The sequence below is a fragment of the Schistocerca gregaria genome, chromosome 3 (genome assembly GCF_023897955.1).
Source record: "Schistocerca gregaria isolate iqSchGreg1 chromosome 3, iqSchGreg1.2, whole genome shotgun sequence".
NCBI lineage: Eukaryota > Metazoa > Arthropoda > Insecta > Orthoptera > Acrididae > Schistocerca > Schistocerca gregaria.
This window is the reverse complement of record NC_064922.1, coordinates 658743381-658768491: the sequence shown is the minus strand read 5'-3', so window position 1 is coordinate 658768491 and position 25111 is coordinate 658743381. Positions and strand designations below refer to the sequence as shown.

Here is a 25111-nt window from a genome sequence, read left to right as displayed (position 1 = left end):
GAAATTGATGTTTCTAGCAACAAAAATTAAAACCATATGGGGCATAATAAAAAGAGAAACAGGTAAAATCCCTGCTGCAGAAAACACAATAGAAATTAAAACAAATGATACAATTCATGACAATGTTGAAATAATCACTGACATTTTTAACAACCACTTTCTGGCATCAGGAGTACAAACTGGAAAAACACGGTCTGTTAATGAAGCCATGTTATCCCTTCAAAAAGCTATTAATAAAAAAACCAAGCAGATTAAAGTGTCTCCTGTCACATCATATGAAATTGAGAATATAATTAGAGAGATGAAGAGCAAAGATTCTGTTGGCATAGATGGTATCTCTTGAAGATTACTGAAGGAGTGCTATAAGTCGATAATCAAAATACTGTGCCACATATTCTATGAATCCATCTAGCACGGAATTGTTCCTGAGAGACTAAAGTTTGCTATTGTCAAACCTCTCTTTAAAAAAGGCGGTAAAGCCGACATTACCAACTATCAGCCTATCTGCCTTTTGACAAGTTTTTCTAAAATTCTTGAGAAATTGGTTCAGAAAAGGCTAATTGAACACCTCATGCATTATAAGGTATTAACCAGTAGCCAGTTCGGATTTCAACAGGGTGTATCAACAGAACAAGCTATTTTTTCTTCACCCATCAAATCTCAGAATCTTTTAATAATAAATTGTCTCCTGTTGGTATCTTCTGTGACCTTTTGAAGGCCTTTGATAGTGTTAATCATGAAATCCTCTTAGCAAAGGCTAAATATTAAGGTATAAGTGGCTCAGTTGGCTCATTGATTAAATCCTACCTAGCTGGAAGAAAGCATGTCATGTTGAACGACATTAAGGGGTACTCTGTGTCATCTAGCTGGGGCTCTATCGGCTATGGTGTTCCTCCGGGCTCTGTACTTGGCCCCCTTCTCTCCCTCATCTTTATCAATGACCTTCCCTTGTGTACTAGCTTTAAAACGCACTTTACTCTTTTTGCTGATGACACCTCTATCCTCATCAATAAAACTCCCAACCTCAATCTTGAGGAATCGGCCAATATCGTCTTTAGTGAAGTATGTACTTTGTTTGTAAATAATGGGTTATCACTAAATGTTAATAAGACTCAATTTGTACATTTCCAAGTAAGGAAAAAAGTTGAGGATCAATTAAGTATTACATTGAATGGTAGTGAGTTACTATAAGTTGAGTCAAAAAAAGTTTCTGGGTGTACACATTGACAACAGTCTAAAATGCTCTGAACGTATTTTGCACCTCCACAAAAAACTCAGCTCAGCAACATTTGCTGTTCGTATTATTTCTGCTGTATGTGACTGAGACACCACAAAAACTGCTTATTTTAGTTATTTCCATGCACTATTGTTGTATGGCATAGTTTTCTGGGGTAATCAGCCGTTATCCCAAAAATATTCATTGCCCAAAAGAGTGTTATTAGGATAATGAGCAGAGTCCAGCCAACACATTCTTGTAGGAACCTTTTCAGAAAATTAGGGATACTGACAACTGCATGCCAATATATCTACTCCTTGTTATGTTTCATTGGTAAAAATGAACAATCATACAAAACCAATGATTCATACCATACCCACAATACCAGGAGGAAGATGGACCTCCATTATGAATCAAAAAACCTTACTATTGTACAAAAAGGAGTCCACTACATGAGCTGCAAGGTGTTCAATGTTCTCCCACCCTCACTGAAATTACTTATCCACGAGCTTCCCAAATTTAAACAACAGCTCAAACAGTATTAATTAGTTAATTCCTTCTATTTTGTAGAAGAATATTTCAGTAGAGTTAACTGTAACTGATTTTTCATTTACTACCTTGATGTGCTATTGCGCATTACGATAATCATAATCACTGTTAACATTACCGTGTGTTTCATTTAGCTATTCAGATCTACTATTTTAATGCCATTTTTTCTATACCTATTACTGTGTCTTATACCAGATATCCTCTTGCAAGAGGTACTTTTATGTATTCCTTTTGTATTATTTGTAATAATTCTGACATGTCCTACATCCATGCGAAACAGGATTAAATTATCAAGAATGAAACTTATTGCTGTTGGAACATTTGTTCAGTTTGCATCTTTTTGGTACAACCCAAAAAGGGCAGTACTGCATGATTTGTACTTAGGAGATCTTTCTCACTGTACTGGCTCACAAACACAATACTTTTATTCAATCTGTGCTACAGCACTTAGTTTTTAAGCAGCGCAGCTAAGATCCAAAAATTGTCAATTCTAACATTGAAATTCAATACTTACATCCTAAACCATTTAGTCCCTAGTGGTCCTTATGATTAATAATGAAGAGTGAATTTACTACACACTGATTTGATTTACAAATTTTCTGAATGTCAGGCGAGACATTCATATGAATCCTTGCCTGCTATTTCAGCATCTTATTTTTCAAATGTGAATTTCCCACAGTATCTCCAGTTTTGCTGCAGTTCTCTTCCTGATTTTAGCGAGTTTCATCGCTATATACTTAAGTGGCTAAAAATAAAGTGCAACAACTTCAAACATTTCAACATATTTAAACGAGAGTTACGTTTGAAGAAGCCTTCCAACAGCCACTACAACCGTACTAAGTTGTATGCAACACAGGTATGAAACTAAATCTGCCGTTTATAACGTTCATTAGTACAACACCACACGTGGAGCTTGAGTACATATGTCACAGTGTTAAATAAATCAAATACATTTATATTCTACGGGGAAAATACGATATTCTAACTACAATCATTTTAACCGATCAGCTTATTTGCCTACCAGAATGCGAATGTACATTACGTTTCCTGTTTTCTCTCTAACAGTTTTGCGTTCCGCTTTTCGTCTCTTAGAAATCACAATACCACAAAGCCTATTACTGAGTTGCTACATACAAAAGTTCCACGCGGCATATACCACCTTGACGAAAACAATAACAAACACAGATCTTTCTGCGCGCCAAAAATTTTGTCTTCAAAGATAATACTCGCAGCGCTTTTAAATGGCTGTGGTAAACCATGGAGGTAAGAATAACCTCTATGTGGTAAACCCTGTGAACTACGTCACTTCCCGTGTTTCGCTGTCGCTGGGGTAGCATTCATCTCGCGCTCATAGTGACGTAGCACGCGTCATCACGAGTTGTACTATCGACTGTTCTGTGCGTCTTGAATCTGCATTGTTATTTGCTTATAAGCCTATGCCTTCATTGTCCTCTTGATTTTCCTATTGTCCGGTGTTGCTAGCGTGTACGTCGTTCTGAACATGGGCTCTAACGGAAATGAGAGAACTTTCGAACAGATCCATGAAGATGGTCTGAAAGATTTCATTATCTTTCTTAGTTGATTTGCAACGCCAAGACAAAATTAAATGGAACTAGATGGTTTAATGTTTCTAGCAGCATTCAGAATTATCTTCAGAACCACTCCAATTTCTCAGTTTAACGTTTCTGCGCACATGAATTATGTACAATTCATTGGATTTTATAAAAAATACTAAACACTTTAATTTCTTCATATTTCACGTTTTTACCCACGTGATTTATTGAATATTAGTGGGATTGAAAACATGACTAGACCCTTTTTTAACTTTCGTTATGGTTGTGATTCGTTTATTCAGATATTCGTTACGTTCACGAAACACACAATAACATCCCACATTCTTTGGATTGCGGCTTAATAATTAATTACTGCACTTTTCTGTCCACACGATTTATCCATGATTCGTCGGATTTAAAAAGAATGACAAGCTTTTTTTTATTTCGTTATGGCTCCTTCGCTCAGACATTAATTATGTTCATGAAATACACTATAACATCGCAAATTGTTGGGATTACATTTAACAATTCATTCAGCTGGGATGAGCATATCACAACTCCTGCCACTTCGTTTGTACACATGTATTTACATTTAGCTTTGACGTTATTGGTACATCTGGAAAGGTCGATATACGTAATCATTTAGTAGATTTAGGTTATTCACGTCACGATGACGTAGCGTTACGTCATTATGACGTAGGGTTCTCCTCACCTAGCGTGAGATGAATGCTACCCCTGTCGCTGTGGAACATTGATTATTGATTTTCTGTTGGGAACGTCGGTAGTCCACCAACAGTGATGCAAACCCAGTGTAAACGCGCCGTATGTCGAAGCGAAAGGTACATTTTCGAGAAAAATGTATTGATGCGTTTCCAAGTATTAAACGTGGAAGAAACGAACATGAGGCTATTTGCAAAGTGTGTGGGTAAGTACAATGAATTGTAGGTATGTAACAATAAACAGTACCTATCATTTGTAGAAAGCATACAAATAAGTATTATAGTTGATCAGATTACTCAACTGTACGTGTTTAAAAAGCAAGTCTCCCGCAATTTTATTTACTGGTGATAGTTTTCAGTTATTGAAAAAAATATTTTCATCGTGCCATCAAATTTAGTTTTCAGGGCGAGCTCCTAAAAGCGTGTTTTGAGGCGTAAAAATTTAGTAGGTGTGACACTTGGAAACATAGCACAATAGATTGTCCATGTTTATGAAATACTGTACATAAACTAAAATGTTAATTCGCATGCTTTTGGTTAAATGGCAACTAATCCTAAATTATTTCATTACAGTTGCTACATTGTAATCGCCAATGTAGGAAAACGAGCTCTCAGTTACCATATAACAAGCAAGAAACACACAAGAGCTGTTAATTCTGCTTCAACTTCCAACAGTTAACCAGTTTTTTTTTTAGTTCCAATCAGGCAGAATCTAAAAAGGTTGCTGCGGCAGAAGCAACATTCGCGTTTCATGCTGTGAAACACCACCATTCATACAATTTTTTTGTCTTATACATCAAAAATCATAAGTGAACTTTTTAGTGATTGAAAGGTAGCAATTCAGTTTTCAACTGCAAAAACTAAAACTGAAGCAGTTGTTAATAATGTTATAGCACCTTTCATGAAAGAAAATGTTAAAAATAGTCTGTCAAAAGTTAACTATGTTGGGATCAGTACAGATGCTAGTAATCACAAGAATGTTTCCTGTTCTGATCCAATACTTTGAAATTACACAAGGTGTTCAAAGTAATTTATTACAGTTGAGTGAGTGTGACAATTAATTTGGTGATGATGCACCATAAAAAGTGGGTTAAATTTTTTGAGGAATGTGTTTTTAAAGAGCAGTATTCAGAACTGCTTGCTATTGTGCAGTACTATTTCTCCATTCCAGGGCATAATGCCAATGTGGATAGAGTGTTTTCCCTAGTGAATGCACAATGGACAGAAGAAAGAAACTGGCTAGCTTTAATATCAGTCAATGCAATGCTCCAAATTCAATACAACATGAAAAACACAAATTGCACAAATTTTCATAGACTGATTCAGAATCCGAGTGAGTTTCTTTCTTATGTCCAGGGCTCAGAGCAATATCAGTGGTTTAAAGCATGAAGTGGAAGATAAATATCTGTGGGGATCGAGACGTTACATACGGTAATATCAAACCCAACATTAAGTATTCGCTCGTTTATAATGAATTAACCTTATTTTGATCATGTCGGTACAAACACATCCACTCGAATACAGAGTTTGGAGCACACTGAGATCAACAGTTTTCAAAGAAGTTCATTCTCAAAGATGAGGCGGTTGACTCTTGCAGTCGATAACTGCCACAGTGCCTCCGCTGGTAGTGCGGAGCACGGTAAGTATGATGAGAGGCGTGTGTGCACCCGGCCAGCTGAGGGCGCAGCTGCGCATGACGACCGTGTCATGGCAGGCGCCAGTGCGAGACACGATCGGACCGTTTATCGATGTCTTGGTAGGCACGACCAGCGGAGGGAAGGAGGTGCGGAAGGCGTCCACAGGTTGACTGTGCCATACTACTGATCGCATGGTGGAAGCCGTAGGTGGTGGTGTGTCAGTAGGGAGAACATCGTCGTGCCGAGGCCGTGCGGCAAAGCGGGGGTTTGATCCGATCGAAGGCGCAGAGTGCATCGAAGATGCGATGAAATGTATTGCCAAAGTATTTGCCTGCGAGCGCCGCGGTAAGTGCAACGTGTCCGGTAATGGTTTGTTATTGGCCGTACAACATAAAGGAGCAAGAATGCTGTGGCTTAACAGGTTGCGTAAGAGATGCCAGATGAGCAACACTCACGGTAATGACGGATTTATAGAGGCGCTTGATGACGCAGCAGGGGAGAAAACAGCAAGCTGCACATGACTGACCTTGGCGGCAGATGACTTCGGTGTAGACGGAAGTGTCACCACAGAGTCCATGGATGGTGAGTGTGTTACAGTGGTAGATGGCAGGGTGTTGAGTGTCGGTGTTTTGATGTGCAAAACAGCCACAATCGAAGGTTGGGAGGCACGGCCGTGAGCCCTGTGCATGAGGCATGGCGACGACGAGAGATGTGGAAGGCGGATGTTTTTGGCGAAACCACGGTCGGAACAGGAAGGCGATAAGACTTAATGTGAACGTGACAATGTCAAATCGGCAGATGAACTACTGGTCTGTGGCGGAGAGGCGACACAGTTTGATGGAACTGGAGCTGCGTGTGTGCTGTCGAGTTGTAAGGCTGCAAGCTGCTCGCGTGAAGCTACTGCACAGTCATGCTCACTTGTCGTAACAGAAACAGCAGATGTGTTGGTTGTACATTGCGGAGGTAGTGAAGAGGGCGGCAAAGCAAGCAGCACTGGAATGCGGCTGGTTAAGCCGTGGTACAGAAACGAAGTGTCTGGAACTACCAACGAAAGGTGGCAGCGATGTAAATAAGTTGTGTATCACATCAGTAACGTAGAATTTCCACTTGAGGCGACATGATGCTGACAGTTGTGACATCTGGGACATAGATCCATGTAGCGTGATTGTCAGGGTATTAGTTGTAGCTGGTAGTAATGGAGAAGGATCGTCAGCAGCCGCAGGCGGAACAATGACAGGAGCATCTCGTTGCATGTCGTGCTCAGCCGGTGTCGGCTGCAGCATGTGTAACTGATCTTGTACCAACAATTTGTATGTCACAATTTGCTCATGTAGCTGTTGCAGTTGTTCAGGCGAAAATGTATGTAACGTCAAAGGATTGTCAGCAGTCGGAGGCAGAACAATGACAGGAGCATCTCTTTGCATGTCGTGCTCGGTCGGTGTCGGCTGCAGCATGTGGAACTGATCTTGTACCAACAAGTTTTATGTCGCAATTTGCTCACGTAGCTGTTGCAGTTGTTCAGGCGAAAATGTATGTCATGAAGCAGTCTGCTGTGTAACACTGAGTAAGATGGGGTCGAAACCACAATCTGTAACCTGTAATCAAAGGGTAAACTGGCGTACAAGACAAGGTCGGCGGCACGCTATTGACGTAACACTTTGAGTAGAAGAGATCGTGTGTGTGATTGCGAATGTGAAACTCAGTACTGGGCGGCGGCAGAGTGAGAACATGTTCACTGCTGTACGAAGCATTGATATGGATGAAATCGTCGTCTGGGGTGGGTGAATAAGTTGCGGGCATGATCGAGTAGTGAACGGCCGGGTGGTAAACGTGTGTAGTGTCGACGAGTTGTTGACAAGATGTGGGTGCGGTAGCCGTGGCAGGATTGTATGTCGCGCAGCTGTTTGTTTTCACTGTGTCGAGGTCTGTGAGCCAGCAGGCAGTGGCCGTGACGTCGCTGTTGGTAGCTGTCGAGCAGAGCCGGTGCGGCTTGGGTGCTGCACAGAGGGAGGAATGGCACGTCCAGTGTTGCACTGTAATTGGTGCATTGTCGTTGATCGATAGGATGTCCTTGATGAAATTGATCCTGTGAATTCGACCAGGCATGCAATTTAGCCATAGTTTGGAGTTCGTGCGAACTGGGATTTGCAACATAGTCCCCGTTTGTTGCTTTCCATTGTTTGGCATGATTGTCCGATATCGAAGCACTGCACAAAGTTAATTCATTACACAGAAGCAAGTCAAAATTGTCCAAATTAATTGGCGAAGGAGCACTGCACTGTCCATAAGTGAAATTACTGACACGTTGAACGGGTTTCGGTGGAAGATGTGTGCGCCCCGGTCGCATTGTCGATGTGTGAGAAGGTGACGAAAGTTACCAAAAAGCACGATTCACACAAGAATCAGGAATTTACACACTAATTACACTTCCTGTACACTGCATCCAGATGCGAAGTCGATGGATGTAGAAATCCGACAAAGGGTTGCTGCATTGTTTGTCCATGGCGATGTTCCATTACATATTTCTGGCATCGTAAGCGGCGTTTGTGAGCATCGGGGTCACCAGTGTGGGGATCAATATGTTACGTATGGTAATATCGAACCCAACATTAAGTATTCGCTCGTTTATAATGAATTAACTTTAATTTGATCATGTCTGTACAAACACATCCGCTCGAATACAGAGTTCGGAGCACACTAAGATCAACAGTTTTCAAAGAAGTTTGTTCTCAAAGATGAGGCGGTCGACTCTTGCAGTCGATAACTGCCACAGATCAATCGTAGCAGCATGATTGTGTACTTGTTAATAATTTGTGTTCAGTGCTTTAATTAAAAACTTATTTAATGTCAGTTGCAATTAATTTTCTTCATCATTGACCACTCCTTTATAGACACCATTAATGCTTGGATAAATTTTCCTTGTCAAATTACAACTTCTTTACTGACAGAATTACTGTTTGAATTATGGTAATTATGAAGATTTGGACATGCAGAAAGGTGGAAGGACATTGTGTGATCCAGGTTTTAACCACATCTTCATAATTATCACTGTAAAGTAATGATGAAGATTCAACTGAAATGCAAATCAATAGTCACTTGCACAACATATCGGTCCGTGTTTCAACCACATCTTTATAATCACCGAATTTTGTCCTTGATTTTAGTCTTTGGATTATGGCAACCCTAACAACAGGGGTTGACAAGAGGTTTTTGAACTTACACCACTTATGGCCCAAACCGCCCGCCTATGAGCAAAAAATATCCTTTTAGAATGGGAATCATTACCAAAAAAATACAATATGATGCAATGAAAATAAGCAAAGTAGACTAATTTTCGTGTTAAACGATCACTCACTTCAGATACTGTCCGAATAGTAAAAATGACAGCATTAAGTCTTTGAACAAGATCCTGAACATGGGTTTTCCATGAAAGTTTACTATCTATTCGAACACCTAGAAATTTGAGCTCTTCACTTTCACTAATGATATGTGAAATTAAAGTGTCAGGTTTTTTTTTTAATTGTGTGTTAGAAGCTGTAAAAACAGTCTTATTCTAATTTAGCTTTGGTTTATTTTCCACTAGTCATGAACTTAGGTCATGAGGTGCACTATTTGAAACTGAGCCAATGCTGCACACACATCCTTTACTACCAAGCTAGTGTCATCAGCAAACAGAAATGTTTTAGAGTTACCTATAATACTAGAAGGCATATCATTTATATAAATAAGGAACAGGAGTGGCCCCAAAACTGATTCCTGGGGCACCCCCCCCCCCCCCCCTCTTCCCCAATTGACAGTACCCCATTCAGACTCCACATCAAAGCCATTCTTAACATTATGAATAATGACCTTTTGCAGTCTGTTGGTAAAGTAAGAGGTGAACCAATTGTGAGCTACTCCCCATATTCCGTAATGGTCCAACTACTGGGGCAATGTTTTGTGAGCAACACAAACAAACACCTTAGTTAAATCAAAAAAGTATGTCTAGTGTCCAAAAACTTTTGTTTAATCCATCCAGTACCTCACAGAGGAAAGAGAAGACAGCATTTTCAGTTGTTAAATGACTTCTAAAGCTGAACTGTACATTTGACAACAAATTATGTGATATAAAATAATCAATTATCCTTCCATACACAGCCTTTTCAATAACTTGAGCAAACACTGATGTCATAGAAATAGGTATAAAATTGTCCCCATTATCTTTTTCTCCCTTTTTATAAAGCGGCTTTACTACTTATTACTTTAATTATTCAGGAAACTGACCATTCCTAAAGTAAAAATTACAAATATGACTAAATACTGGGTTAACATGTGCAGCACAGTACTTTAATAGTCTGCTAGGGACACCATCAGATCAATGAGAGTCCTTAGTCTTCAGTGATTTAATTATTGACTCAATCACCCTCTGTAGAATCTAAATTTTTGTTTAATTCAGCAGCTATGCTCAGGAAATGATTGTTAAATATTGTATATATATATCTGATTTTTCAGTAACAAATATTTTTACTACGAACTGATTTTATATTGTCGACCTTGTGCTGCTGATCAGACACTTCCTTCACGACTGACCATGTGGTTTTAATTTCATCCTGTGAATTAGCTATTCTGTTTGCATACCACATACTTTTTGCCTTCCTAATAACATTTTTAGGCACCTTACAATACTGTTTGTAATGGGCTACTGTAGCTTGATTGTGACTACTTCTAACATTTTTATGTAATTCCCACTTTGTTCTACATGATATCCTTATCCCACTGGTCAGCCACCCAGGCTGCCTTTTACTGCTGGTACCCAATTTAGAATGTTCTTATGGAAAGCAACTGCCAAAGAGCATGAGAAATGTGTTAAGGAAAGCATTATGTTTATCATCTATTTTATCGGCACTATAAACATCCTGCCACTCTTGTTCCCTGACAAGGATTAAAAAACTCTATTGCTGCTGGATTAACTTTCCTACATAGTCTGTAATTACATGTGACACTTGTTTGAGTACAAAAGCCTTTTGGTGTTAATATTTGAACATAATGGTCTGAAGGGCCATACACCATTTTACTAACATAATGCCCACCTAGTAATGAAGAATGATTAAAATTATTGTCTATGGATGTGCTGCTGTTCCCCTGCACCCTAGTTGGAAAAAACACAATCTGCATCAGATCATATGAATTTAGGACTACCAACATCCTTTTCCTTGCACCATAATATATAACATTTATACTGAAGTCACCACATATAACTAATTTCTGGTGCTCCCTACAAAGTGAATCAAGAACCATCTCTAGCTTGAGCACAAATGCTCTGAAATCAGAGTTACGGGACCTATAAACAACAATAATAAGAGGTTTAGTTTCACTAAAGTCAACTGCTCCTGCACAACATTCAAATGTCTGTTCAGTGCGGTGCCATGATACGTCTATAGACTTAAATGGAATACTGTATTTTTTTTTCTTTTTGTACATCATTACTCCCCCACCCTGCAAGGAACTCCTTGAAAAAACAGCCAGCTAATCTGAATCCTGGTAAAGGAAGCCTCTTAATTGTAAAATTATTTAAGTGGTGCTTCAATATACTAATAATTTCGGGGCTCAACATGTATAAGCAGTTCACTAACTTTAACTCTAATACCTCTTATATTTTGATAAAATATGCCAATTCCTTCTTTGCATGGAAAGATGACGTCCTCTGAAGACGAGCCCTTAGTTAGAGGCACTTCCTTGAAGCAGGTATACCTATCAGCTGACTTCAATCTAAACAAGGTGCTGCTCTAACACCAACTACCACAGGAATTTTTCCATGACTGATCCCATCATCACCCACTACACTGTCACCTATAAACTTTGCAAGCCTCCACTTCCAATACCTATTGAGGTGCAGGCTACACCTTTGAAACTTGATCTACTGATAAACTCAACTGTCACCACTGAAATGTAACCCATGCCCTCTGCCACCAGTGCCTTTTCCATGTTAACATACCCAACAGCTGCATTAAGTTGAGGCTGATCATGACACTGAAACAGTTGCATGAAATACACATTAGTGCCACCAGTTTGAGTAGCTATCTTTATCAGGTCACCATCTACATCATATTCCCCATTCCTATCAAGACTGTTCACTGCTCCATCCACTATCCTCCTCCATAAAATTCCTACATAACTCCCCTATGCTCTCAAGTCACCTGAGCCAACCCTGCACTAGGCTGGTGACCTGGTACTCACTCCCCAAAACTTCCTAAAACTGCTGGGCTACACCTCTACCATGCGAACTACCTAGCAGCAGAACCTTCTTCTTTCTATTAGACTAAGCAATTGACCTAGGCCTGCTAACTGCTGAGGACTGCTGCATGTTCCCTACATATACAGCTACAAGAGGCTCCTCTCCAATCAGCTCTGACAGATGGTCTAATCTATTGCACATACGGAAAGTATAACTGTCTGAATACGTCCTCCTCCTAGCTGCCTTCCTGCCAACTGCTAGTTCCCATTCCCCACCACCCTTCACCCTCCTCAACCCATTTAGTTCCTTCTTTGCGCATTGGAACTGCACTTGAAGGGCATAGATCTTATGTTCCTGCTCCTCTATGCTCTACTACAGATTCTGCATTCCCAGGAGAGGATCTCGCTAGAATGCCCACTGGCTTCCTCACTGCATTCCTCCCCAATGAAAATACTCCGAACAAATCCCACACTGGGTTACACTACTCACAAACCTATGACAGAGCCCACACTTCTCACTCATGGTAAAATTTTACAGTTACTGAAAAAAAAAACTATAAGTCTATGTTACCTGAGTTCAGTTTCACCAGTAGAACTATTTGTAGAACTAACAATACCGGTCTCAACATTCTGTCTACTAAGAAAGCTACTACTTCCTTTAATACTACTTCACCACAGTTAATACCAATACCAACAAAACTTCATAAAATAATTAGCTAAAACTAAAAATTCAAGCTATGACTGGAACACTCAACAAAGTTAAATCACTGAATGAAAATTTTACTGAAACATTTCACTAGAAACAGTTAGAAATGTCAGCTGAAAACTAAAACACAAAATTTACTAAAGGGCTTCAACGCACAAAAAAATCTAAAAACAGTGGGCCAAAATTTCCAAAAGTTTATTAAATCGTTATTTCACCACAAACAACGTGCAGCACCGTTGAAAACTATTATATTTAATAACTGTATAACAGGGCACAAATAACTTTGTCAGTGCTTAGCTTTATAACTGTTACACCTGCAACTGCACACCGCAAAATGTAAACACAAATCCAGCAAACACCTCACTGCTTACAATGGGCAGGAAATTCCAGTGCTTGGACAGTGTAGTTTGCCTGCCACTTACAAATCTTACATTAGGACAGTGAATTTTACTGTGTCAAAGTCAAAAAACAGTGTGAACACTTTCGGTTCAGAGGCCTTCAATTTCTTTGGTCTTAGCATCCAGGACAATGTACTTTCCTTATGAGCTTTTGATCTGAAAGCCATTGTAGAGAGCTTGCTTACTGAATTTCCTGGACTACTTTCCAAAGGAATGGGAAAAGCTAATAACTTTGTAGCACATGTCACATTGAAAGACAATACACAGTCTTCAGTTTTTTCAGGCCCACCCCGTTCAAATTGCTTTATGAGACAAGCAAGCCACTGAATTGGAAGAGTTGTAAGATAATGATTAATAGCTCCCATTCAGCCTAGGCCTTCTGGTCAGATTCACGTTTGTGTTGACCTCAAGTCTAAAACCCACAGACAGTAGTTGGCACTTATCCATTACCTCACCCTAAGGAACTCATGGACAGGCTCGGTGCAGGATGTTACTTCTCTGAGATAGATTTGCATTATATCTATTTGCAAATTCCATTGGATGAAGAATCACAGAAAGTGTTTGTTGTAAAAACACACTTAGACTGTTCAAGATTTACTTTTGCTCTTTGGCAGTGCTTCCGCAGCTGCCATTTTTCAATGTTACTTGGAACAGCTGACTGAAAAAGTGCCATTTTGCTCAAACTATCTTGATGATATTGTCGTCTCAGGTCATACACCAGAGGAATTAATTGCCAATCTGTATGCTCCTTTTCAAGTGTTGTCAGAAGCAGGACTCGTGTTGTCTCGAAAAGTATGACTTTTTTCAAAGTGAACAACAATACTTAGGTCATGTGATAAACAGTCAGGGTGTGTATCCCTTTCAATCTCATTTGCTTGCAATCCGTGACCTGCCTGTTCCTCGCAATGTGTCTGAATTGCAGTCAGTACTAGGCAAGATGACATACTGCACTCAGTTCATACAGAATGCCACTCAGGTCTCGGCTCCATTGCATAGTTTGTGTTGCAAAAATGTGCCTTTTGTGTGGTCTAAAGATTCTCAAGATGCTTTCAGAAACTCATAAAAGCTTTGCTTAGTGACAGATGTTTAGTGCATTTTCAGTAGTTTTGCAAATCGATGCTTCTTCCTACGGAATCGGCACTATGCATTCACACATAATTGGTGAACAAGACAAACCTATTGCTTTTGCCTCAAAGTTGTTAACTTAATTGTAGTTATTCTCAGATTGAGAAAGAAGCTCTTGATATTGTGTTTGGTGTGACAAAATTTCGTCACTATTTGTATGGTCGCAAGTTCTATTTAATGACGGATCACAATGCTTTGCAGTCCTTGTTTCATCCATCAAAGCCGGTTCCTACAGGCACTGCTCAGAAATTGCAATGATGGGCTTTGTTGCTTTCTCAGTATTGGTATGAAATTGTTTAAAGACCTATGGTAAAGCATGGCAATGCAGACACCCAATCTCGCCTTCCAATTGGCCCACACTCTAATTTTGATGCATCTGCCGCATCTTGTTGCCAAATCTGAATTGCTGGAATCTTTTTCCTTGAACTACAGAAAAATAGCACAGGCGATGGAAGCAGCCCAGAGCTCAAGATTTTGTTGCATTATATTCGCACATCTTGGCCTTGTTCATTTAACAGTACCCAGAACTCAGTTGTGATCCCATATTTTGCACATTGGCATAGTCTTTCATTTCAACAGCACATGATTATAATTCAAAATGACACTGAACAATCCCGTGTGCTTATTCCTGAAATGTTGCAAAAGGATGTGCTGCGATTGCTCCATCAAGGACATTGGGGAATTATTCGCAATAAACAGTTTGCGCGCTGGCTCTGTACTTGGCAGGGCATAGGTGCCCGCATTGCATGTGCAGAGAACCAATCTGCTCCATCACAGACATTTGCAGATTGGCCTAAGACTCAGTCACCATGGCAACAAATGCACATAGACTTTGCAGGACCATTTTGGAACATTTATTGGCTCATAGTAGACTCTTTCAGCAAGTTCCTATTTGTGGTGCCTCTGAACTCTACCACATCACATAGCACCATTCAAGTGTTGTCCTCAATATTTTGCATAGAAGGTTTGCCAGAAGTATTTGTGTCAGACAATGGATCATAGTTCACTTCACATGACTGAACAGTTTTGTCAGTGCAATGGCATTCGTCATCTAACGGGTGCTCCATTAAACGCGCAGTCCAGTAGAGAAGCAGAACGCTTTGTACACACATTCAAGCAATAGATGGCCAAGCTTTGCACCACCCACACTGGGGAACAGGTGCTGCAACACTGTCTCACCTCCTATTGCTCCCACCCACGAGATGGACCATCACCAGCAAAACTTCTGTACGGCTGCTGCCATTCGACACTGCTACACTTGCTACTACCACAGCAGCAGATAGTGCCAACAATGGTCCACAAATATTGCTTTGTGTCACACGATCTTTTTCTTTTCAGGGTTTATGGCAACCGTGGGCACTGGGTAAAGAGGCATAATCCAAAACGCATTGGCTCATACGTGTACTTAATTGCAGGTCCCGATCATTTGCAGCAGCACCACCAGAACCAAATTCGCACGTGTAATTTGCCCCATTACTCTGCTGCTTTTCTTCCTCCAGGTTCACGGCTTAATGAGACCGTGCAGCCTTTGCAGCTGGCCTCTGGTGCGACCAGAGCACCCCAGGAGGATGATGCATCCTCGCCCTCGCCGTCCCCACTTGCTGCCGACCCCGTGGACTTGGACCCACCATTGCCATCGCAGTCAGCGCCCCGGCACGTGCCCTCGGGTCTGGACGGGTGTCCTGGCAGCAGTTTTCCGGATGGTGGGGTATGGTTGGTATTCCACCGTCCTCCACCGTCACGGCTCCCAGCCCATCACAATGTCCAGCATCCTGCCTCCCTCCTCCCCATTGTTGTTCGGAGCCTCACTACACGAGAACAGTGTGGCATTTCTGGGGGTGGGGGGGGGGGGGGGGGGGTTGATGTGCTGGTGTATACTGGTGCCAGAAAACCATGCGGCATAGAGGTTACAAGAGTATCGATAGAGGCCAATGGCAAGACTCACAAGGAACATGCCGCCAGTGCCTTTTCATCCACCATCATTTAGGTTCGCCGTTGCAGACTGGAGGGCCAGTTTAAACAGTTACTTTAAGCCTGCTACACCACTTACTTCAAGTCTGTATGCCTTGGAACTGCAGCATGTCACCAAGATGGAGCCGCAGACTTAGCCTGTAGCACAGAGACAGGCAGCACATAGAAACTTTATAGTGGTGGTAGCAGGCTTCTACTTCTACAGCAATTAGGATATGAGGACTATACAGAAGAGAGCTTGTACCACAGCACATTAAAAAGCTTATTAATTGTGTTTCATTGTGAAACAACCAATAGTTTAAAGCAGTATTTTCTGGACTTCACACATCGCAATATTTCCTTCACTGAATGTTACAACTAAGTCAAGGACATAAAAATGCAGTGTATTAATTGACACTGGTGCCAGCACACCATGTGGCATAGAGATTATGAGAGAATCAATGACAAGATACACTGGAAACATGCCACTAACTCCCTCTCAACCACCTCAGAACCTTCTTTAAAAGAATAATATACAAAATACCAGTAGAAATAACAACAGAACCCAATGTGAAGACACCAAAATCCTGTTAACATCAAACATTATGGTGTAATTATGAATTAATTGATGCAAATAGTCACTGTATTGTTATCAATGTATGTCTCATGAAATTTTAATGCAAGAACTGAATTATTTCAACATAGTAATTACTTCAGGGATGTTACAATTTATCAAGCTAAAAGCTGTAACCAGTTTTATGACAACACACAAATTTCATTTGTAAGTTAAATTATGTGCAGTTTGAACAATATGTAGAACATTCTGTGATTGTTGGATGTTATATAAGGAGTAGCAGCAGTAGCCATGGTAAGTTAGTTATGTGTTAGTTTTTTGTCAGTATTTAGTCAGTTTTAGTGCAGTATTAGACCCATATTGTGTTAGTCGTGGATAATATTTGGTGTATGTCTTTTTAGAAATAAACTGGTGAATGACTAACTCCATCATGTTGACTACATCATTTTAATAATTAATGTATTACAAAAGTCACAAGAGTTTGGATACCAGGCATGTTTCATGAAGGAAGGATATTCATTTTCTGAAATGTGACACCACCTGTCTGACAAAAAACAGCAATGAAACTTGAATATTTAAGTTTATTCCCAGTAGCAGAGGAACATTATAACTCCACTCTCGTGACTAACTGTGTCTTGGACTCTGACTGGCTTGAACTTGGATGTAGGGAATAACAGAATTGTATTCACATTAATATGGTTAGAACTCTGTGCATGTTCTTATTTGTGTGTGGAGTTGCTGGTACTACACAAATGATTATGAGGGCAGTTGCACTTTCACATGTGAACATTGCCAACACGCTATGACAGTAGACAGGTTTATGCAGATGGTGCTTCAAAATTTACTGCTGGAAAGCCAAAAATGTTTGGAATTGAACAACAGGAATACACAGCCATATTGGTCAGGATTTGGCCAGAGTACTGACAAAGCCCCACAGTATTGACACATGGTACAGGATGCAGCAGCAGAGAGTACATCATGTAACACCATTTCCATCCCAAGCATAGTTTTTCCACTCACATGTGGTTGCCTGTTATACACCACCATGTTGTGTTCCCCATTATTCCATAAATAACATTTATATTTCCTATTCGAGTGCATTTTATTTTGCAGACTCAAGCAAGCAGTGACCCACCTCTGCCTTTTGTGATTGACATTACTCTAAAATCTCTCTAAATGCTGGCTGAAAAACTAAAAATAATCAAATAAAATCTTTTATATAGAGCAAATTATATTTTAAAAACAAAGATTCCAAGACTTACCAAGCGGGAAAGTGCCGGTAAATAAGCACAATGAATAAAACACACATACACAGAATTTCGAGCTTTCGCAACCGGCGGCTGCTTCGTCAGGAAAGAGGGAAGGAAAAGGAAAGATGAAAGGATGTGGGTTTTAAGGGAGAGGGTAAGGAGTCATTCCAATCCCGGGAGCGGAAAGACTTACCTTAGGGGGAAAAAAGGATAGGTATATACTCTCTCTCTCTCGCGCGCGCGCGCACACACACACACACACACACACACACACACACACACACACACACATCCATTGTGAAACTTATTGAACTATCAGTTAAAAAAGTCATGGATGCAAAATACTGACATGAATTCTTACAGACAAATGTAGAAACTGGTAGATACCAACCTTAGGGGAGATCAGTTTGGATGCCGCAGAACTATAGGAACCATAGAGGCAATACTGATTCTATGACTTATCTTAGAAGATAGTTTAAGGGAAGGCAAACCTATGTTTATAACATTTGTAGACTTAGAGAAAGCTCTTGACAATGTTGACTGGAATACTCTCTTTCAAATTCTGAAGGTGGTAGGGTTAAAATACAGGGAGCGAAAGGCTATTTTCAATTTTTACAGAAACCAGATGGCAGTTATAAGAATTCAGGGGAACTAAAGGGAAGTAGTGGCTGAGAAGGGAGTGAGAAAGGGTTGTAGCCTGTCCCCAATGTTATTCAATCTGTATATTAAGCAAGCAAAAAAGGAAACAAAAGGAAAAATTGGAATAGGAAATAAAATCCAGGGAGAAGAAATAAAAACTTTGAGGTTTGCTGATGACATTGAAATTCTGTCAGAGGCGGCAAAGGACTTGGAAGAGCGGTTGAAGGGAATGGACTGTGTCTTGAAAGGAGGATATAAGATGAACACTGAATGAAATCAGGCAAGGCTGAGGGAATTAGACTGGCAAATGAGACACTTAAAGCAGTAAATGAGTTTTGCTATTTGGGTAGCAAAATAACTGATGATGGTCGAAGTAGAGGGGATATAAAATGTAGACATGATGACACTGAGTGCAGACTTAAGTGTCAGTCTTTTTTGAAAGTATTTGTATGGATTGTAGCCCCACATGGAAGTGAAACATGGATGATGAAGAGTTTAGACAAGAATAGAATAGGAGCTTTTGAAATGTGGTGTTACAGAAGATTGCTGAAGATTTGATTGGTAGATGATGTAACTAATGAGGACACGCTGAATAGAATTGGGGAGAAGAGGAATTTGTGGCACAAGTTGACTAGAAGAAGGGATTGGTTGGTAGGAAACAGAGGCATCAAGGGATCACAAATTTAGTATTGGAGGGAAGCGTGGAGGATAGAAATCATAGAGGGAGACCAAGAGATGAATACACTAAGCAAATTCAGAAGGATGTAGGTTGCAGTAGTTACTCAGAGGTGAAGAGGCTTGCACAGGATAGTGTAGTATGGAGAGCTGCATCAAACCAGTCTTTGGATTGAAGACCACAACAACAGTAACCATAGAGCAGAGTGTTCAGTTCATCTTTCTGTTTCTTTTTTCTTGTTTAAGCATTTATGATTTTGAATACCAAGTTTGAACCCAGACAAATCATTTGCTGCTTTAATGGAAGAGAATGAAAATTTTATTTAATAGAAAATGAAAAATTCTTGCTTTCTCACTGCCATAAAAAGTAGCAAAAAATTATAAAACGCTTGGAGATAAGGAAAGAAATGATATAGGTACGTAGTTTAACTTCATCTCAAAATTTATTTTGTTTCATTTTCATTACACACCACATTCCTTCTTCCTATACTATTGTTTGTTTCACATAAAACATGAATACATTAGGTGAACTTATCTTGCCATGGAATTTTCCCATTTTCAGAAACAAAGCAATTAGTGAACTGATTTCTGATAGTGTTCGCTGACATGCCACCTCTTACTGATTGTGTACGTGGCAGTTCTTGCAGGTCAGAGTCCACATCTATAGTCAAATCCACACACAGAGTATTAAGACCCTCTTCTTTATGGATGGAATTTTGTAAATGTTAACAGCAACCTGCATCTGGGTTGGTAATTTCCTTGTCTGGCTGCTGCTAGCCTATGACAAACAGTGTAGGTTGATACAGAATGTTGCATGGAGGCCATAACTTGCTCTCAAATGGCAGGCACACATGTGAAGGCATTAGATGTGCTTGGTGCACAATATGATGATCATCTCTTACAATAATCAGAGGTGTTCGAATGCAGCCTTGACAAGTATGCCTGCTCTCACATTCCCATCCAGTGCAACATCAGGCCACAGTCACATCCAAATCTGAATATTGCTCAATTTCGTTAGCCGGCAAAATGAAGACCCAAGGTGAGGCTTCTTTCAAAATCTGTTTCCCATAAGTCATGGCATCTCCATGTCCTTCTCACTGACCAATCAACATCTAACACTTTTCACATCCCTTACATGCCCTACTAGGCCTAGTAAAAACACTTAACATGAACGACACTGCCAGTGGTGCGTATGTGTATGAAGTTATATCGACATTTGACCGTGTCTTCTGTGTACTTCACTTTTTTTGTTGATCCATATCAGAAATACATGCTGACTTGAACTTTGCAGATTATTGTGTGTTCTTGTCAAAACATTCTATGCATGTTTTTGCCACTGTAGCTGAAAACAGGCTGTCTCTTACTGTCCAGTGAGTGTCTCTGATTGAAACAGTGGAACATCTAAGGAATTCAGTGACACACTGTGAACTCTCCCCCCCCCCCCCCATCCCCCCCACCACCCCTCCCACATTCGTTAAAATACTCTTTGGATTCACAGGTTCACTGATATTACTAGCCATTGCTATCAGAGGAAAGCTTTGACTTCTATATTTCAGGAAGCCCATACAGTCCTGGAGAGGGGCAGGCTCATAGCAAAAGCTCTTAATAATGATATGTGCTAGGTATGTAACACATCATCTTATTCTGATGTGAAAGATTGAGATCTATATCATAACAAAAAGGGTGAACATCATGTTCTTGTAGCCCACATGTGGTATATGGCAATAGTGCTGCACTTATTGGCTGACTTGTTTGGATAGCTTTGTCCTTTCTCACACAAAAGAAGATCTAAAGCTGATGTGAGAAATCAAACTGACACATAAAGAGTGGTACATTATCAAAACTCATCCACGTATAGTTGCAATTCAGATAAAAAGCATGTCACCTGTCGAACACAACTAGGTGAAACATCAGAAAAAATGCTCAAAAATGATTGGACACTGTAAATATGTTGCCTGTTAATGATGATAGAAAGTTATAGAAATCACATAACTTTGGACCATGCTTATATAAAGCATTTAGCATCTATAATATTGTACCCTGCCTGCCACATAATAACATCCTATTTTCTTTCTCTATTGAAGTATTAAGATTTAACGGTATAATTTAAGCACTAAGTCAATGAACTGCACTGAAGTCAGCGAATATGTAAGCCCACATTAATGTGAGTGGCGTATCATTATTATCTGTGTTTTGTTCTATATAAGAATAGGTACCTGTCTCTTTTCTCTCCTCTCCTTCTTCTTTAATGGCATGCCTTTCCGACAGCATCTTACGCTATCAAGCACCTGTTTTCTTCCATGAACTAAAATTGTATTCCCGTTAGGAATTTATTTAATCATTCCATTATTATCACCAATTGTGACTACTGGTAGGATCTTATTATGAATACTTTATTCTTTCGCTCCAGAGTTGAGCTAAGATTATTGTAATTTCCAAATATTTCGCTGAAATATGGAACAATTCTTTGTTACGTTCAAAACTGTGAGAATTATTCACAAAATGTTAGATTTCAGTACAAAAAAAATTATTTTGTTAAATATTAATTGTTTAATTTAACATTTCTATTTTCATTTTGTAGTAGCAATCACAAATTCCCAATTCATAAATGTTACAGTTTTTTTTACTACATTTTTTTTCTTATGATGCCAATGCAATACAAGATTAAATTAAATCATTCTGAATCTCTCGCGAGGTGATAAGCTAGTTAGAAATTTCTTTGAGGTTACAAAAATCCAAATTAAACACTATTCAGCACACTACAAGTCTACTGACCTTCACTTCAAGTAATAAAAGGTAAAAGAGAGAAGAATAAACTAAAAAGTGTCTTGTGTGAAACAATTCATTTACTTTTAGTTAATGGTAAGAAGTGATATCTCTAAGTAATCCATGTACCAAAAGTTGTGAGTGATATTTAAGTAATAAAAATCAAGAAAAACTGGGATACATTAAGTTGAAGAAATTCTGCTTAATAATCAAATATTTATTCAATTACTGAATTATTTCAAATATATGAATATACTTAAGCTTATTTTACGTCCATTACAATTTAGGCTAGCCGAAGCATAAATTTCCATAATTCCATAATCATATCCACCCATATTTAGAAAATGCTGTAGTTAAAGCTTCAGGGTACATCTCATGGGTAGTTGCATACAGTCTATTAACAGGCCTGTTTTCTTATGTTGGTGGAGAAAGTTAAAGTGTAAACACTTATTATACAAGTGATGTTTCTCGAGATGTGGAAGAATTGTAGTTAATATTCAAGAAGCATTCAAAAATAACTTGTTGCTACGAGGGAAAGAAACTGGCACCATCTATTGTAACACTGAAATATTGCCATCACTGGCTTTGTTATATCAAAGAAATTAATAGTAAATTTAAGGAAAGAAGTCCTGTAAGATAATAGGACAGATGTTTGTTGCACCTTAGAGGAACTATCAGGTAGCTGGAAGTGCAGTGAAGTAATGTAGTACCATAGTCATATTGGGGAAGTAGTGCATTAGTTTTAAGACAGAAATCTCACAAGGAAGTGGGACAAAACTACATTGTGCAGTAAAGGAAAATTTAAATAGTTAGTTGCCTAATAGCATATGGAACGAGAGTAAACAAAAGAAAGATGAAAGTTATGATCAATAATAGAAATGAGATTACTGATAAACTGGTAAACTCAGTAATTGGTGACAATTGTTATATTCCCCAGTGTTAATGGTTTATTTTGTAGAAGAGAGGCCTCTCTCTTCACTGATAAAATGAAAGGAAATGATTGTGTAGCATTGATGGTCGGGAGGAACCATCCAGGAAGTTCAGCTGCCAAGTTGCAAGTCTTACTTCAAGTGATACCACATTGGGAAACTTACATGTTGGTGATGATGAAATGATGATGAGGACCACATGACACCCAGTCCACAAGTGAAGAAAATCTCCAACCCACCCAGGAATCAAACCTGGGCCTGCTGCATGGAAGGCAAACACATCACAATTCAGCTAAGCAGTCAGACTTCTTGAGTGGTGTTTGCTGATTATGAGTTAGTTCACCTTTATTCTTGACTGTGGATAAAACTCAGAACTAGCAGTTTCAAACGTGAACATTTGATAGGAACCAAGGTGAGTGATGCAAGTGTGATGGTTGGTGTACACAACTTTTTACCAGTTGTGTTGAAACATAACTGCAGTGAAATGTGTTTGTCAATCCATCCATCTCTGTGCTGAAAAATCCTCCAAAGTTCTACCATGCCAATTAGAGCTTCTAATAAAGTGTAGTGGATTCAGGGTGGTTTTCTGCAGAGAATACACCAACATGTTGAGAACTATATTTTATTGCACATCATGGCAGAACGACTCATACGGAACTGAACTTCAACAGGGCGGGAAGCCAAGAAGTCAGAGATGAAAAACAATGCAAAGATGGTTTGTTTATGTGTCGATGTTTCTGGTGACGAGTTTATCAGCGCCACAAAAGGAAAAAGGAAAGGCATAACAGGTTTTCCTACATTCCCAAGAGATTAGTCAGTACAGGGAACTGTACAAACTATTAATGGAAAATGCACTCTAAACAAAATTCATAGTCTTTGTGGCACGCACTGGCTTTCAAGATTTATAGTTATCAAGACAATTCGAGAACAGTGGGATAAACTGAAACTTCTCCTTTCACTAGCAAAAAATGCAGGTAAATGCGGCTGAGCAGCTGTATCACATAATAGACTGCCCAACAGACAAATCCTTCTTACTTTCTTTATGAAATGAACTAAAATCCATTTGCAAAGTGAATGTGATTTTCAAAAGTGACAGTACTGAGCCACTTAAAATATTAAAAGATCTATTTCTCTAATTTCTATGCTTAATGAAAATGTCCCTTCTCAATTAGATCAGCGAAAAGATTCTGACCTCACTCAATTTGACTTTCAGAACTACACAATAAATATTCTTGCCATTTACTTGTATTATAACATTGAATGTTAAAACCAGACGAGCCTGCTGATATACGTGAATGGCATAAGAAATGTTTCACTGTGACATGCAGCAAGCTGCAGAAACATCTTTTGCAACATCACTGCAGAGAGCAGACATGATTCTGATCATCTCAAATTTCAGCAGACACAGGTTAAATAGAACAGCTGACGAAATTGTCAATATGGAATAACTATGAAATAGATGTGAAAAAATACATCAGATACCATACCATTGTCTGCTGAACTTCTAGCATGATAAATATATAGCTAGGAGTGCCCAGTTTGATAGCATTGCAAACTTTGTCATAAGAATATTATCACTTCCATGACAAATTACACAGTGGAATGTGCCTTCTCTGTTTTTTAATGAGATAAAAACTAAAATTAGAAATAGAAATTCTTTGGAACTGAACAATAGCGTTAAAAATATGCTAATATTTGAAAACACAGAAGATATGCTGTACAAACTACCAGTCCTCAAGAAAAATGTTGACAAAATGCAATTTATCTGTATATGACTGAAGAAGGATGGAACTGTCAGACAAGGAATCAGCCATTCTGGAGAACTTATGAGATCTTGAAGCAGCAGGCTTCCAGATGTAAGTTGAGTTCAGTTAATTTCATATCTAAGTTTAAAGGTGCATGCTATACCAGTCCCTGGTAGTTTCTCAAATTTTTCTGTGAATGCATCACACACACAAGCAAGCGCATGAGTGCACACGCATGCCCCCCCCCCCACACACATACACACGATTTTCTTACTATTTAGGGAGATTATGTTGTCAGACTAGGGAAACTTTGGTGTCAATGTTGGCAACTCTGTCTCTATGCTCTGTGAACTGAGTTGTGCTACTGACATTGTTACTACTCACTGCTGTAGCGTAGTTTTGGACTTGATGAAACAGCAGTAGCCCTTTGTAATCATGATCACTTTTCAAATTTCTTTATTTGTAGT

At 39.3% G+C, this 25111-nt stretch overlaps 1 long non-coding RNA gene across 1 annotated transcript; it reads left to right on the top strand.

Annotated features, from left to right (window-relative positions):
• Window positions 1-3066: 3066 nt before the first annotated feature.
• Window positions 3067-17063, top strand: LOC126355764 (uncharacterized). Its single transcript, XR_007565527.1, has 2 exons — window positions 3067-4243; window positions 15616-17063. It is a non-coding gene; the product is annotated as an uncharacterized LOC126355764 (long non-coding RNA).
• The last annotated feature ends 8048 nt before the right edge of the window (window positions 17064-25111 follow it).